The sequence below is a fragment of the Ciconia boyciana genome, chromosome 5 (genome assembly GCF_034638445.1).
Source record: "Ciconia boyciana chromosome 5, ASM3463844v1, whole genome shotgun sequence".
NCBI classification, from domain to species: Eukaryota; Metazoa; Chordata; class Aves; order Ciconiiformes; family Ciconiidae; genus Ciconia; species Ciconia boyciana.
Genome location: NC_132938.1, coordinates 66,731,285 through 66,746,201, shown reverse-complemented (window position 1 = coordinate 66,746,201; position 14,917 = coordinate 66,731,285). Strand labels below are relative to the sequence as shown.

At 43.3% G+C, this 14,917-nt stretch overlaps 1 protein-coding gene across 5 annotated transcripts in view; it reads right to left on the bottom strand.

Moving 5' to 3' along the window:
- Nucleotides 1-14,541, bottom strand: part of WDFY3 (WD repeat and FYVE domain containing 3) — a 182,604-nt gene extending 168,063 nt beyond the window's left edge. For 4 of the 5 annotated variants that reach the window (XM_072863213.1, XM_072863212.1, XM_072863214.1 and 1 more), the window contains exon 1: nucleotides 14,407-14,541. The gene's annotated coding sequence lies outside the window, so the exon portion shown is untranslated. The remainder of the gene's footprint in view (nucleotides 1-14,406) is intronic. The other variant, XM_072863216.1, reaches the window with a different exon arrangement.
- Nucleotides 14,542-14,917: the final 376 nt, after the last annotated feature.

Genomic DNA, 14,917 nt, shown 5'->3' with positions numbered 1-14,917 from the left:
ACAGGACAAATGGCACTGCTTTGTCTCCACCTCCTTTTTCCTGCCCTGTTGACAACACAACCAGGATAGTGGAAGTCAAAAAGAAACAAACTGTTTTAGTACTGGGAGGACCTCATATTCTGACACCATCTGACATGCTTAAACTATTGGGGGGGGGGGGGGGGGAACCAAAAAAACAACCCCAAAAACCACCCAACAACAAAACAAAGCACACCACCACAACACCAACAAAAAACACCCCACAAAACAAACCAACCAAAAAAATCCAAAAAACCAACCCCCTCCAAGCCCTCGCATACTGGGTAGAGTAATGAAATTTCTACCATTTTGAGACTGAATTGTAAGTGATGACAATAATGTTGTTTAGACAAGCTATACTAGTTCAGATTTTCCACACATCTTTCTCAAAGACATTTACATTTGCTATCTCACCCACACTATTAAATTGATCATTTTGAGATAAACACGGTCTCTTCACATGAATATCCTCATTCACTACCAAAGCTGCCATGTGCTGCTCAGCATCATTAAACTGATACCTTCAGCTCAGCAATTTTGCTTTAATCACATTAAGGGTACACCAGCTAATACAACCAATATATTAACAGAAGCCAATAATTCATGCACTTGGATGAACACACAAGGGGGATATGTGGTAAACTGCTGACTGACACCATTATTTGGATCTCTTTGTAGACAAGGCACCTTCTAACCTTATCCATTTTAGTACAGTCAAATGCATGGTAACATGCTAGGGACCGGAGTGGGAAGAAGGGATCAGAGTACATAAAGCACAAATTCCAAAAGGACAACCAACAAGCCCAAGGCAACGTGAGTTACATGACTCTTGGATGCAGCAGGAGACACCCCCAAGTTGGGGAAGCTGGGTGGGGAAGGAGGGAAGGGTTTCAAAGCAGGCAAGAAATATTATTCCATATACCAGAACGCCGACAGACTACCCTGAGTAGTCTTAAGAAGAGAAAAGTCACTCTTCTTAAAGGACCTTAAGCTCAAGAGGGCAACTAGAATACAAATAATGACTACCTATCACTTAAATATATTTTATTTATCACTGAAAGCTAAATTTATTACTGAAGGTCAAGAGAAAGTTAAAAAGAGACTGGGTCATCTTCTCTGTATGTGGATCGTATTTACATAGCACAGGGCTCTTTGACCTAGAGGATAATGGTATTACAACACGCACTGGAAGGTAAGCAAACACACTTTCAGTCTGGAAATAAAAACCTCTTAGGAGAGTGATAATTGGCCAGGAGAACAGATTACTAACCATGTAAGATTCTCCCCTACCTCAGAGCCATTCATTACACGGGACATCTTTCTAGAAGAGACACTTCCATTCAACTAAAAGGTGTTGCAACCAATGCAGTGACGTGGCACTGCTTATGTGGAAGGATAGACACTTCTTACTGTAAAAACCACTACAATCATCCAAAGATCACCACTGAAGTACCAAATTCTTCAAAAGACAGTTGTTTTTAACTAAGAAAGGACACCACAGAGAGTGAAAAGATGTCAGGCACTGTAATTATACTGCTCCAGTACACATGTTGAAACGTCCATGTTCTCAGTCCCTTTCTCTTTCTCTCCTCCTCCTCTTCCATGCCTTTTTATTTAAAAAATATTAATTTAGACTGGGCTAGCTATTCTTCAAGATGAATCAACAAGACCTTGCACAACAAACAGCAGAAAATAAGAATAACGTATTAAGAGGTATAAATTTTGAGACAGTACTGTATTTTTAGTACAAGTCTCCAGCTCATGAAGAAGTTTGGCCATCATCTGCTTCCCAGCCCTGTTCAAAATACTCTGTTAGGTCTTAGAAATCCCATCTCAGGAACACTCATTATAAATAGTATAAAGAAGAGTGAGAAGCTTACTTACTAACAAAATACTTAAGCATAGCAGCAAAAAAAGAAAGGGAAGGCGAGAACACCGCTTTCTTTCTGTAAGAGAGAAATAAGGAACAACATTAACGCAATATGCATAAACACATATGGATGCATCCTGCCATTTATTGTCAGTTCATAAATAAAAGGGGAAGACACTGAAAATGAGAAGCAGAAAGCTGCAAGGATAAATTAGAAGACACTCATGTAATGAAATTCACTACTGCTTTTACCAAGTTTGCTATAATTAAGGCAAAGCATTATTCCTCCATTGGACACAATGAACACTGCCATACTTCCAATGACCGGTGTTTCAAAAACACAACTATAAACCCCCACATGTTGAGGAGGCCAGTCACTTAGGCAGCAGCTTTCCCTACGGACAAGTGATTTCACCCATCAGTCACAAAAACTGTCCTTCCTCCAGCCTGTGAATCTTCTGGGGCTGGCCAGCATCAGACTCATGGCTGCCCGACAGGTCACGAACAACAGCAAGGCCCATGCTTCACATACCACCCTATATTATTGCCCTAATGTGCAAAGCCTAGAAACATGTATTTCCGAGCACTAAAGCAATCAAGTGCCATTCTTCTCTCTCAATACAGTTCAGCCTAAGTATTATTCTAACAGTACCTGATCAGAGAGCTGGAGGGCAACAGAAAACTCATTTTTACCCTGTTACTCAGAGTCACAATGAACTGGTCGAAACAAAATCCTCATTAATTGTTTGCCAGACTGCTTTTTTGTTCTTTTCCTACAAAAATACTCAATTGTTGTTACCGAAGAAACTGGGGGAGGAGGGAAAGGGATCTATTTTGCTGGTTTTACTTTTTATTGGTAGATTTGTTAACTTATTAACTGGCAAACTGGCCATGGCCATATAAGTAGCCATTAATAAGAAAGGGAAAAGAAAAAGGTAAAGTATTCTTGGCAAAACAATTCTACAAAATTCTTCAAGATATCTGCAGACAAATACCTCTTGCCCAGTCTAAAGAAACGGTAGCAATACCTGTATTAATGAGAAAATAACAGACAAATAATAAAAGCCTTTATCAGGCCTCCATTTTCCATTCATGTAGACAAAGCTGTCTTCCTGAAACAGTTATACCAAAAACTACTCAAGGAGAGTTTTTATATGGTACCAAGAAAATGTAATGCTGTGCACCTACCACAATTTTTTTTCTTTACATATCAAGACCATTCATTAATCTCAAGCAACGCAGTTCTTCTCAAAACCTGGGTTATTCAGAGACTTTTTTCCCAAACGTTATTCAATGCTTTAACAAGAAAGTATGACTTCTGACCAATGTTCTTTCTGTGTTCCAAGTTAATACTAAACTTTCAGTCAAGTCAGGGTGTTCCTGATAGAGCTTCTGCCCCCCTGCCTCAATTAACTACAGGCTCCTTTCCTTGAATATACACCCTGAGCAAAGTAAAAGGGTCGAAGGACACCTATTGTTTGTAACTAATTTGTTTAAATTCACAAAAGCAGCCCGCTTTCTCCTCGGCAGAGGTAAGAGCCTTCCACATGCTGTGCTAACTTTCCAACGAGATTTACCTTAGCCACTGCCAGGACCTCATGGCTGCTGACACCACTTGCTGCTGCCCACCACTCCAAGAGCAAATGCAGCAGAAGTCTAAGCAACAGACCAGTTATAAGCCCAACGGTGAAAAAGTTACAGTAAAATATCCAGTACTTCCATATCCCATCAAATAACAAATGATCTTACTATCTTCAGTACCACATCAAAAAAAAGAAAATAAAAAAAATCACCTTCTGCCTAACTGCCATAGTACTTCACAGTGCACCCGAAAGATTCACATATCTCCATTTGCTGCTTAAAGCACATCAAAAGCTCACCCCACACCCACCACCTCTTATCTCTTCCTGTAAAAAGTCAGGCCTCCAAACCCCATGCTCCCAACTAAAACACCCTAGTAAATGTCCTGCTTCAAGCAGGACTAGATGTACCTTCCAACCAAAATTTCTCTGATGCATTCAAACTGTCCTAGGTGAACTTAAATTTTAAGAAGTCCCTCCTCCCAATACATAATAAAAATCAGTATTCAAAGACAGCAGTGGTGAGTTGGTTGAACCCACGTCTTGCTCCATCATTAATACCAGAATAAACCCTTCAAAATGGTCCTGATACTCATAGATACCGGAGAGCCTTTCTCAGAGCATCAGAGAAATGAATTTTAGAATACACGCCAAAATAGGACTGCTAAAAACATCCGATTTTGTTGGGCATTTTGGACAAGGCCCAAGACATAATGCATTTTTGGAAGTGGCAAGAAGTTATGCCAATGCCTCTTTAAGCACACTTTTAAGGATAAATTTGCAGAGGCAGGTGGTGAAAGGAAAAAAACCTGACATCCACTCCTCCCTCCCTCTCTCTCCAGACACACACACCCCAGAACAGTCTCAAACCATAGCTGAATCCTATGTAACTTAGTACAACTATTCACAAAAACAGTTATAATGACACTGTATTTCAAGAAAGCTCCTAGAAGTAACTTTCATCCTCTTATAAATGGCAAAGAGCAAAAGAGACTATTGGTTTCCGGACATGGAACATTTGGCCCTCCATCATACAGATTCACAGGTTGGTTAACTTCTCTGGTAATTTAATGTAGAGCTACCGGGAAATTAACCAAAAATCAAGAAATGTATTTCAATTGACCATGACCCTGCAGTGTTTGAGGTGCTCCACTTTCCTACTCAAAGGCAACGTTGAGAGGAGTACTACAGAAGACAGACTTGTTGCATTAAACTGGGGGTTGTGGTGGTGAAGTGGAGACCCTTAGAAGACCTGCAAAGGCAGAAGGCAGACAACAAGACAGACCTGAACTGAACTCCACACAACGTGAACACCTACTAACAATGGTATCCCTTTATTTTTTAAAAAACTATTTAGATAAGCTGATTCTCATGTGTTGTGCTATTAAGTTTTCATTTGAAATGTTCGTCCTTACTCAGGCTGCAAGTTCAACTTCATTTATCAAAGGATGATGGAATAGAGGATGGGCAGGAAAGAAGAGGAGAGTTTTAATCTTTTATATTTATTCTGCCTGTGCCAGAGGAAGCTAAACCCTCACTTTGGTATATTCTCTACTCAATCTGAGCTACTTCAGAGAAACATCAACTATATTGATCTCCTTTTATAAAGAAAAATCACAATTTAAAGACACTTATAGCTAGACGAGAAACATTTTTCCAAGTACATTATTTGCAATACACACACACCTCCTCTGCTTGCATTTAAAAAAAAAAAAAAAGCAAAAAACCACAAACAAACCAAAACCCAAACATTTGGATCATTGCATGTATTTGAAGCATATATGTACATATGTGCTTTACTGAAATAAAAACAGGTTATAGCTTTAGGTGTTTTAACTGATCAGTAGGCTATTCCAATTCATACCAAGAAACTGTACAAGAACTAGGCAAAAAAAAAAAAAAGAAAAAAGCCCAGCTACTAATATAGCATATCCAGATTCCTGTCTCCCTAAGTACAGGGACACCACCAGTGAAATTGCAAGGGATTTCAAGCAGAGAGCAAGGAAGCCTTCCCCCCTGATTCAACACTGCTAGGAACATGGTTATGTTCCTGGTAAGAAACTGAAAGCAAAATATTTCTGTCTCCAGAAGTTACTACAGTCAAAGTAAGAAGTGTTGCTACTGTACCTTTACATACTCTAATAATGAAAAGCTTGAAGAGATACTCCCTGGTTACTTCAGGACCCACTCAAAACCTAAATTAAATATTCTTCACTAGGTTATCCTCACTGCTCAGAACTGTGAAAAAAACTTTTGCAAACCTAATTAACAAGCAAATTAGCATCCTCTTAGATCATATCCACAGAGACTTCGTTTTTACATTTCTATTGTGTCTCACTGCTCAACCACTACTGACTCAAGTATTAGCATTTAATTTTTGATGCAATACCAAAACTGTTTCTATGCCTATTCCACATCACTGCTTATAAAGAATGTTTACTTCTGCCTGTTCAGAGATGCATCCTTTCTTCTGCAAGTATAAAGAAACTCCCAAATAAAATGAATTTCACTCCTATTCAGTCACTTTATCAGACAGGAAACCAGTGATGACAAGAGTATTGCCAGCTCCGACCACATCCTTCTCAATCTCATCATACTCGTGGCACACCAACTCCAAGCATTTTGCCATGTGAAGATTCCAAAAATGTTGTAGCCCTCACAGTTGTGGGAAAAATTTGATAACTGCATGCTCAAGGCTTAAAAATCAAAAAGGATATCCATTTATCTCGTGCTTTTAATGCTTTAAAAGCCATAACTTGAATCGATCTCAAAACTGAGGGCCTGCACCGTGACATTTCAACTCTTAGGTTAGCAACTCTGAGAACATCAAAAGGCTCAACTTTTACATTAAGAAATGCACTCGTTATCTGCTTTGTCTGTCATGCCTACCATGCCATACATTCTGTTCTCTGTGCACTCATGCAAATACAAAGCAAGGCCTTGATCTCATTCCTGGCTCTCACATGAAGACCCAAGGACCTCCATAAAACCCCATTAGAAGTAAATAAGTCTTGGCAAGAATACAACTGCAGAGACAAGTCCTAAGACTATCAATGGCACTCTGAATGCTATGGAGGTGGTGAATCTTAGCGCAAAACCAGTAGAGAGTGGTCCTATTATCATCAGTCTGCAGTGAAAGCACTCTTCTCTCCTGTTCCAAAGTCAGAGCACTAAAGCCCACCCTCTCCCATTCAATGGGGATTCAAAAGCTTCTGGCATTAAAACAAACACGCACAGGAAAACCCAAAGTCCTGTAAGTTTCTTCCATTGTCAGAACAGTAAGGCCCTGGTTCTACAAGACAACTTTGACAGATACACGGGCTTACAGTATTAAACCTGAAGGAGCTGGGAATTCCCAGCTCTTGGTTCCCATTACTACTTTGGCTGTCCTCAGACAACTGCTTTGTTCCTTTTTTTCAAAAATTAAGGATTGTTTCTGAGCTTGCTGCAGTAATTCCATACAACACTTGCCCCCTGCTCTCCACAGTTTGGGTGCAGGAACTGCTTCAACTAGTATTGCCACTGGAAGCCTCTGTATCATCCAGCTAAAGCAAAAACAAAAGCTTTCACTAGTACAGTCCACCTACTATGAACAACTCAAAGGCCAATACCCCACGCCAGCCTAATAAACCTCAGACAAAAGCTGAGGCTGATTATGCCAAGCGTGCTTCTATCTGATTAACCTTCTTAACAATCTGTTCCCTCCCTAAGGCATTCTGAACAGTCTTTCTCCTTTTTGGGATTGTCCATCATCCAAGCACTTGAAAACTCTTTCAAAAGTTTTGTTACCAAGCCAAGTTGATATTTTGTCATATTTTTAATGAAAAAGCACGTACATTCTCTGTGTGCTTTTTTTTTTTTAAACAGCATACCTTCTGGACACCCTAAGCATTTTCCTAGCCCTGCAATTTCTATTTCTATTCCCCTAATCTCAAATTATACAAAAAAGGATATACTTAAAGTGACAAGTAACCAAACACAAACTTTAGGAAGCCCCTGGTGTACAAACCCCCTCTTTCTATTATAGCTCACCTGTGAGTTAAGATGTTGGTTCTCAGCAAGAGCTAGGGGTAGCAAGCAACACTACTTACCACAACGGCATTCAAATACAGTCCACTTCCTGAAGCAACATCCCATCAGCTACTAGTTTACACAAATCAAACCACCCTGCTTTGAATTATACTGAGATTTTTACCATGTCTCCATTTGAAACTAATAAATCATCAGGTAACATAAGAACAGAAAACATGCACCCACACTCCACCTGGCAGAATGATACTGAGAAAAATAACAAGATGACAATTCAGGTAGAGCTACCCTCTAATACCCAATGCATGGTGATACCTCTGACAAAACCATTAGTGAAATAGAAAGCCAGATGAACATTTCTCTCAAGAGCTCCTGATCCACATTCTCACTGAAACCACACCGTTCCAAAAATGAACAACCCTAAAAAGCATCTGAGGAACATGTGGGAATATCTTCCCTTTCTAGCCATGTGTCTATCTCATCACTACCAAATTGTCAGCTCTGAAGGTTTTGCTTTTCTCCATTTGTTTATTTGACACAGCTGCCTTAAGTTAAGCATTGATTTTGGTAACTCTCCCCCTACTCTGAAACCCTTCACTGCAAAGCCTCAAATGCACATCCAAAACCAAAACTGGCACGGCCATTAGAAAGAAAATGGATGATTCAAGAGAGGGAATAACTTCTTTCACCAACTAGGAAGTTCGTAGAAAAAGTTGCTGGAAAAAAGTAAACAAAAGCCAACTATAAAGGCTCTGACTTCTCTAAGATAGGTGTCTTGGAATTGGAATAAGAAGTTTAAGTTAGGCATGTAACTGATGAATACCCATCCAACCTGAAAAAGTATGAGTTTAACTCTTACATACTTTCAGTGTAATATGCAATTTCTCTAGATCAAGAGAGAAAGGGATGAAATAAGCCATCTGGAAAATCCACTTCTTTCATGTGTTTTCAAATTTATTATTGTCTGTGCACTAAGTTAGCCAACCTGCTCAAAGCTTCTTCCTTGTAGTATTGTAATAAAATGCATGACATTTTAACAATGTCAATTGTTATTGGAAATAACAATATTTGTGAAGGTGTAAGAACTAAACATTCTTTTAATGCATATCTGATCATTATAATTCAGATGCATCTGTCTTATCTTTCTTCTACATTTTTTAATGTTTACCCCAAAGGATGAAGCTATGTGCCTTCTTACCATTCAACATCTCTTATTGTTCATTTCTTCCACACAATTCACTCTTTCTTAGCTTAACACTGTTCTATTGCTTTCAGAATTTTAGAAGATACTGTAGCTCATGTAAAAAAAGTAAGTTCTGCAAATCTGTTCCTATTCTGTGACATGACAGAAGCATTAGAAGTCACATGCTTAACACAGGCAGAAATCCATCACAGGACACTGATGAAACACCAAAACCAGCAAAGCAATCAAAACCGTCTTCCCTTAAAAGAGAAAGATCCTAAGAGATGACATGTAGCTCTTGCTGGAACAATCCAATTCCAAAGAAACATCGAACAATTTTTTCCCCAAATCTCAATACAGACAGTTCTACTTCCACACTTACAGCTTTGCTCAAGAGTTGGTGAGAGGAAAAAGAAAAAAATAAAACACACACCATAAAAAAAGCCAAGAAGATTCCCTGCTGTTACTAAAAATTCCAAAAACATCAGCACAATTGTCAAAAATTATGTCAATTGCACATTTCCACACAGAACAGAAATCAGAAAATTTTGCCCCAGATCGGTTCATGGGAAAAAACAAAAGATACATGTCACCTTCACTCACAAAAGACTTAAGGGAAAGAAAAAAAAATACCTCCTGCACACTTAAAGCAAAGCAAATAGAAAAGGAACAAGACCTATTCTTCCTTCTTTGCAGCTACTGGACAAAGCTGCACTTTGGACCTGTTTTGAAAGCCTTGATACCAGCCAAGAGCTCCTAGCAGGTGTAAGCCAGTTCCCCCAACAGTGACACCAGCACCTGAGAGCGAAGCCATGGCTTCTTCACCAGGCTGCTGCTATCTAGTCCTCACCACAGTCATCAAGTCCCTTTTTGTAGCGGCTTCTAGAGAGAGAGGAAGAAAAAGGTGCCCAATGTATGAAACCCTGTTTCAGCTGAGTAACTAGCAATCTTTCTGACTAACCCTCATAAAAAAGGAGGTATGCTGAGCTGGGTGAGGGGCATGGGGAATAACCAAAAACTCCCCAATACCCTTTACCTACCTTAAAGACCAAGTAGAAAAGCTGAGTTCCTGCAACCCTTACAGTTATGTATTTAAACGCTTTATAGGCATGTATACTACAATCAAATTAGCTAAAGATTGTTCCCCCTTCACCATTCATACAAAAATTCCTTTTAATTACAGGTGAGTATCAAATCAACATTGAGGGTTTAAACAAGCCACTTTGAGTCAGAAAATGCTACATAGCACTAACCCAACAGTTTTATACAGTATTTTCTATTCCTCCTTCACCTGTTAAGCTCTGAGACAGTATTAGCATAAAGATCAAGCAAGATAGGCAACAACTGTGCTACAGATCATCTAACTTTGCTTAAATAATCATCCCCATCATCCAATGGGTGACCCAAACGCAAAGAGTCTGTAGGTACTGTGTTATCTTTCACTGCCAAAAAAAGGAAGGTGCTGTACGCACTTAACCTGTAATATCACAGAAGAACAGGGGATGCGACCAACAAGCAAAAGCTTGCAATACTGCATCATGAAACATGGGTTGCTTGCCAAACACATGCTCTCAAGGCCAGATCACCAATTAACACATATTCAGTCTTGCAAAGTTTGCAGTGCTATCGCCTGAGCCAAGATGCTGCTCTCATGTCCACACCACTGACTTCAGTTAAAATGTTACAAGCCGATAGCAGAATTTTGTGCATAACATCAGAAGCTTTGGCAATGAGAGTGCAAACAGGAATATAGGATACAGCAACACTTTCTATACTGTCTGGGGGACAGCTGGTTAAAACAAACATGCATAGGGGCCTTATAATTATGTCTTGTCTTCTTCTACCCTCCCCGGACAAGGTGTGAACAGCCCAGCAGCAGGATGTAAAGTCTCCAATAGAAGATAACAGGAGCTATACAAGAGTGAAACTGTTTATTACAAAATGACAACTGAAAACCAAATTACAAAGTTAAAGAAGTGAGCTGTTCCAGGAGACATGCCAATCTTAACGTCAGCGTGTCTCAGTCCCTTCAACACTGAAGGGTGCATGAAGGCTTACAATTATAACTCAAGTTGTAGGTCCCTCAGGACACATAAGTAACAAAAAAAGTATTTTTAAAAACAATCAGCATTGCCAATAACTCAAAGAAACTAATAGTGTAAGTATTTGTCACTACTTGGGCATTTTAAATGCTCTACTATTGCAATTAGAAACACCACCACCACCACCAGCAAAAATAATCAAGGAGGAAACCAGTGAAGCTAAAAGCTTCAGTATTAAAGCCATGAAGAAATCCTTTGTTTTTCCCTACACACATACCCAAAAATTGTACTGTGGAGTAAAAAAAGATTCTATTTCCCATTTCAAAATGCAAGTTTCATTCCAGTAACATACCATAAGAATAGACTTCCACAGTTCTAATTATCAGAAAGGCAAGCACTAGGGAGTAAATTGTGACTAAGATGTATGGTTTCTCACAGCATACCATATCTGCCCTCTCCAAAATCTGTTTATTTTGGCCAAATGATGCAAGACTTCCTTATAGCAGAAGTCCTGCAAATTAAAGGCCACTGCTGAAACAGTATTTCCACTATTTTGCAATAGGAACTTAAAATCACTTACAAACATGAACAAAACTGCTAATCAACATCAGCAGATTTGTCCTTCAGCAATTTAACCATCAGAGAGGGAGCTACTGGCTTTCCTTTACATTCTTCAGCTTAGCACATCCTCAGAAACCCAAGTCAATCCCCACAACCCAATGCTACAAAACAGTTAACATCAACATTTGGGAAGTGAAACACCATGTTCCAACACCAAAGTTTCCAAACAATCTCGTGACAGTCCTGAGCATTTCAAAGGGTAAGCAGAACATCTGCCCACGCTCACCACATACTCTGCACATGAAGCATCCCAGAAGTTTTCCGTATGCTAAAAAAATCCAACTGAACACTTGCAGAAAACTATGAAATAGTTAAAGTAAGACTGGCAAACGTGAAACGCATTGCTGAATTCCTCTAACAGCAAGACACATCAGTACATCCTGAAGACCTTCTCGCCCTCTATACTTCTGGCAGTTTAGCTCCAGCAAACCAGAGCTAAATACCAATGCTTTCATACCTACCCAGACGGTTGTTAGCATACATTCTCAGCCCATTCATGTAGCAAGGTGCAACAAGATAATGCAGCCTTCTGAACTAAATGTTATTTCCAGATTGAAAATATTAAGAATTATAATAATTTTGTTACTTAGCATCTTTCTGTGACCATTTTGAAAGAAAGAAATGAGAGTTCCTTTCCCACAGTACTGATACCACACAATATTATCAAGTAGCTGATCTGGATGCACCAAACTGCAATTAAACAATCGACTGGACATACTAACCCTTACTTAAGCCTTGATATAGAAATGTTGTAATACATTTTTAAATGGGTGCTGAAGATATTAAAAATCACAGCAGCATTGTGCTTAACTTGCTTCAATTTGAATCCCATAATCAGCTCGCTAAGAGCTGCAACATAACTGTAACCATATAACCCGAAACATGCTATATTTTTATTCCAAGTCTAGCAGCCTAAAACTGCCCAGCAAATTGGAAAAGCAAACGAACATGTCCAGTTCCCAGCAAACACATACCAAACTGAAGAATACCGTTCACTGATCTCTGGTCTACCACCACCGATATTTGAGGCATTCTTCTAACCAAAACACGTTGCTATCAACAGTGTTGAGTATCCCAGAGCTGGCTCCAATTGAGCTCAACAGACCCACACCACATAGTGTACAGATACTCACTCGTAGTCCAAATATGCAGCCAAAATTAGATTACCAGCACTTCTCAATCAGGATCATGGAGCGAAGGCACAATGCCATATTAACATGGATGCACGTTTCCAGCACCCAATGCATTCTGTTTCATAAACGTGCCTGCCTATAACCTAAAAGCACAGAGAAGGATTTGGTTGGCTTACTGCAATTGACCTATTCACATAGCCGTAAGTTTCGTATTTGCAAATACTGCGAGTCTACCAACATTGCACAGGACAAGCGAAATACTGCAGAAATGCCAGTTCACACAAAGTGTACAGTTTGTTCACATAGCCTACTTGAAGATACTGCTAGCTTGTCACCAAAATGTGCCAAGGATGCAATCAAGCTGGCTCTCTGCAGAACCAGCCTGGATCCATGGGAGTCTGTGAGCTCAGGAACATCATACAGCTGTACGGCCATAACTGTGCACAGGGGCACCCACAAGCACCAGGTAGCCACACAGCTCTGGCGCAGTTTATGACTTAGCTGATCATTTCTGTTTGCTACAACATGCAAAATTTACTTTTCTGAACAGGAAACCTATCATTTGTTTTCCATAGCAAAATTTCATAGTCCAATACATGGACATGCACAGACCTTGTCACAAACCTACACTGCCAAGTAACCAAAATTCAATCATTAAACTAAGGCCAGTACTCGCAGGTCTACACTGAAATCTTGGGATTTACTCTGATTAGCCAATAAATTTCAGTTAGATTATTCATGAAACTACAGGTCAAAATACATACATTTGGTCCTCTGCACTATTTCTTCCATAAGACACTCTCTATGCAGGCACACGTAAGCACAGCTAGAAATTCTGGTCCTAATCTTTCAAGGTGAACATCGCACAGGGTCTCAGCACCCAGCACTACTGACTGGCCTCTACACAAACCTCTTCATCTACGCGGATCACCTCCCAGAACTGCACGGCATAAAACCACGCTGAAGACAAGCAGCAGGTACGCTGGCGCCTCCACAAATCCCCCCCCACCATGCTCCAGGATCCCCCGGGCGCCACAACCTCCTTGTCCCCGGGGACGCACCGGGAAGAAACCCGCCGGCTACTTTAACTTGAATGTCGCTGCCACACCACGGGGTCGATAGCTCGAGGACTGCTGCCAAAATAACTAACTACGTAAAAAATAAAAATAAGATAAAAAAGCGACCCGCCTCCCGTCTGCGAGCCGGGCTCACTCCCCGCGCCGGCCCGGGGCGGCGGGCGGCCGCCCCCCGCGGCCCGGCTCCCCGCCGGCCCTCCCGCGCACCCAAGGGCTGGGGCCGGTGGGTCCCCTCCCGCACCCCCGCCGGGGCTCCCGCGGGAAAACCGCCCTCCCCAGCCACAACAAAGGCCGCCGGAGCGGCTCAGCACCACCGCAGCGCCCGTGGGGCTCCGCCGTCCCCTCCGGGCTCCCCTCGGACCCTCCCCACGCCGCGGCCACGCCAGGCCGGGGCCCCGGCAGAGCCTCTGCCTGCCTGCCTGCCCGCCCGCCCCCCTCAGCCCGGCGGGACCGAGCCGCCCGTCCCGCAGGCAGCCCTGCCCCAGGGGCCGCGGCCAGAGAGCGGCCGCTGAAATAAAACATTAAAAAACCGAGGGGGGGGGGGGTTGCCCGCGCAGTGACAATAATCCATCACCCGAGGCACCTGCGCCGTCGCCCCCTCCTCCAACCCGGCGGCGGCGGAGGGAGGCGGCCGCCTGCAAGGCATCCCCAGGGAGCGGGGCGGCCGCCGCGGCCTGCGGCCGGGCCGAGCCAAGCAAAGCAGGGCCGGCACCCCGGCAGGGACGGGGGCCGCAGCCCGCCGCGCCGGGCCCGCGGGGCGGCGGCGGGTCTCCCCGCGGCGCGGCCGGGCCCGACGGCGGTGCAACAAAGCGCCGGGGCCCGGGGAGCGGCGGGCAGGGCCGCCAGGCACTCACCGGGAGGCGGAGTGGGTCTCCGTCAGTGCCGCTGTGCCCGGCCCGGCCCGGGGAGGGGGCAGCGGGCGGTCTCTCCTCTCGTCTCCTCTCCTCTCCTCTCTCCGCTCCTTTCCGCGGGCACGGCTCAGCGGGGGGGGTTAGGCGACGGGGTGGCCGCGGCCGGGCGGTGCGGGCCGGGCCGGGAGGGCGGCTCCCCCGCTGCGGCCCGGGCAGGCTCCGGCGGGAGGCGCCGCCGCCGCTGCAGGGTCCGGGCGCTGGGGTCGTTCCGGCCCCATCAAAGCCGGGCCGGGCCGAGGGGGCCGCGCGAGGCGGGGCGGAGGGAGCGGGGCCGCTCCCCGCGGCGGCTGGTGGCCATCTTAGTCCTCCTCCTCCTCCTCGGCGGCGCCGAGTGCCCCCTCCCCGCCCGGCTACCAGCGCTGCCTCCTCCCTCCGCTCCTCCTCCTCCTCCCGGCTGGCTGTGGTCTCCGCCGCTCCCGCGGCCCGGCGAGGCCGCCCGAGGAAAGCCGGTCCG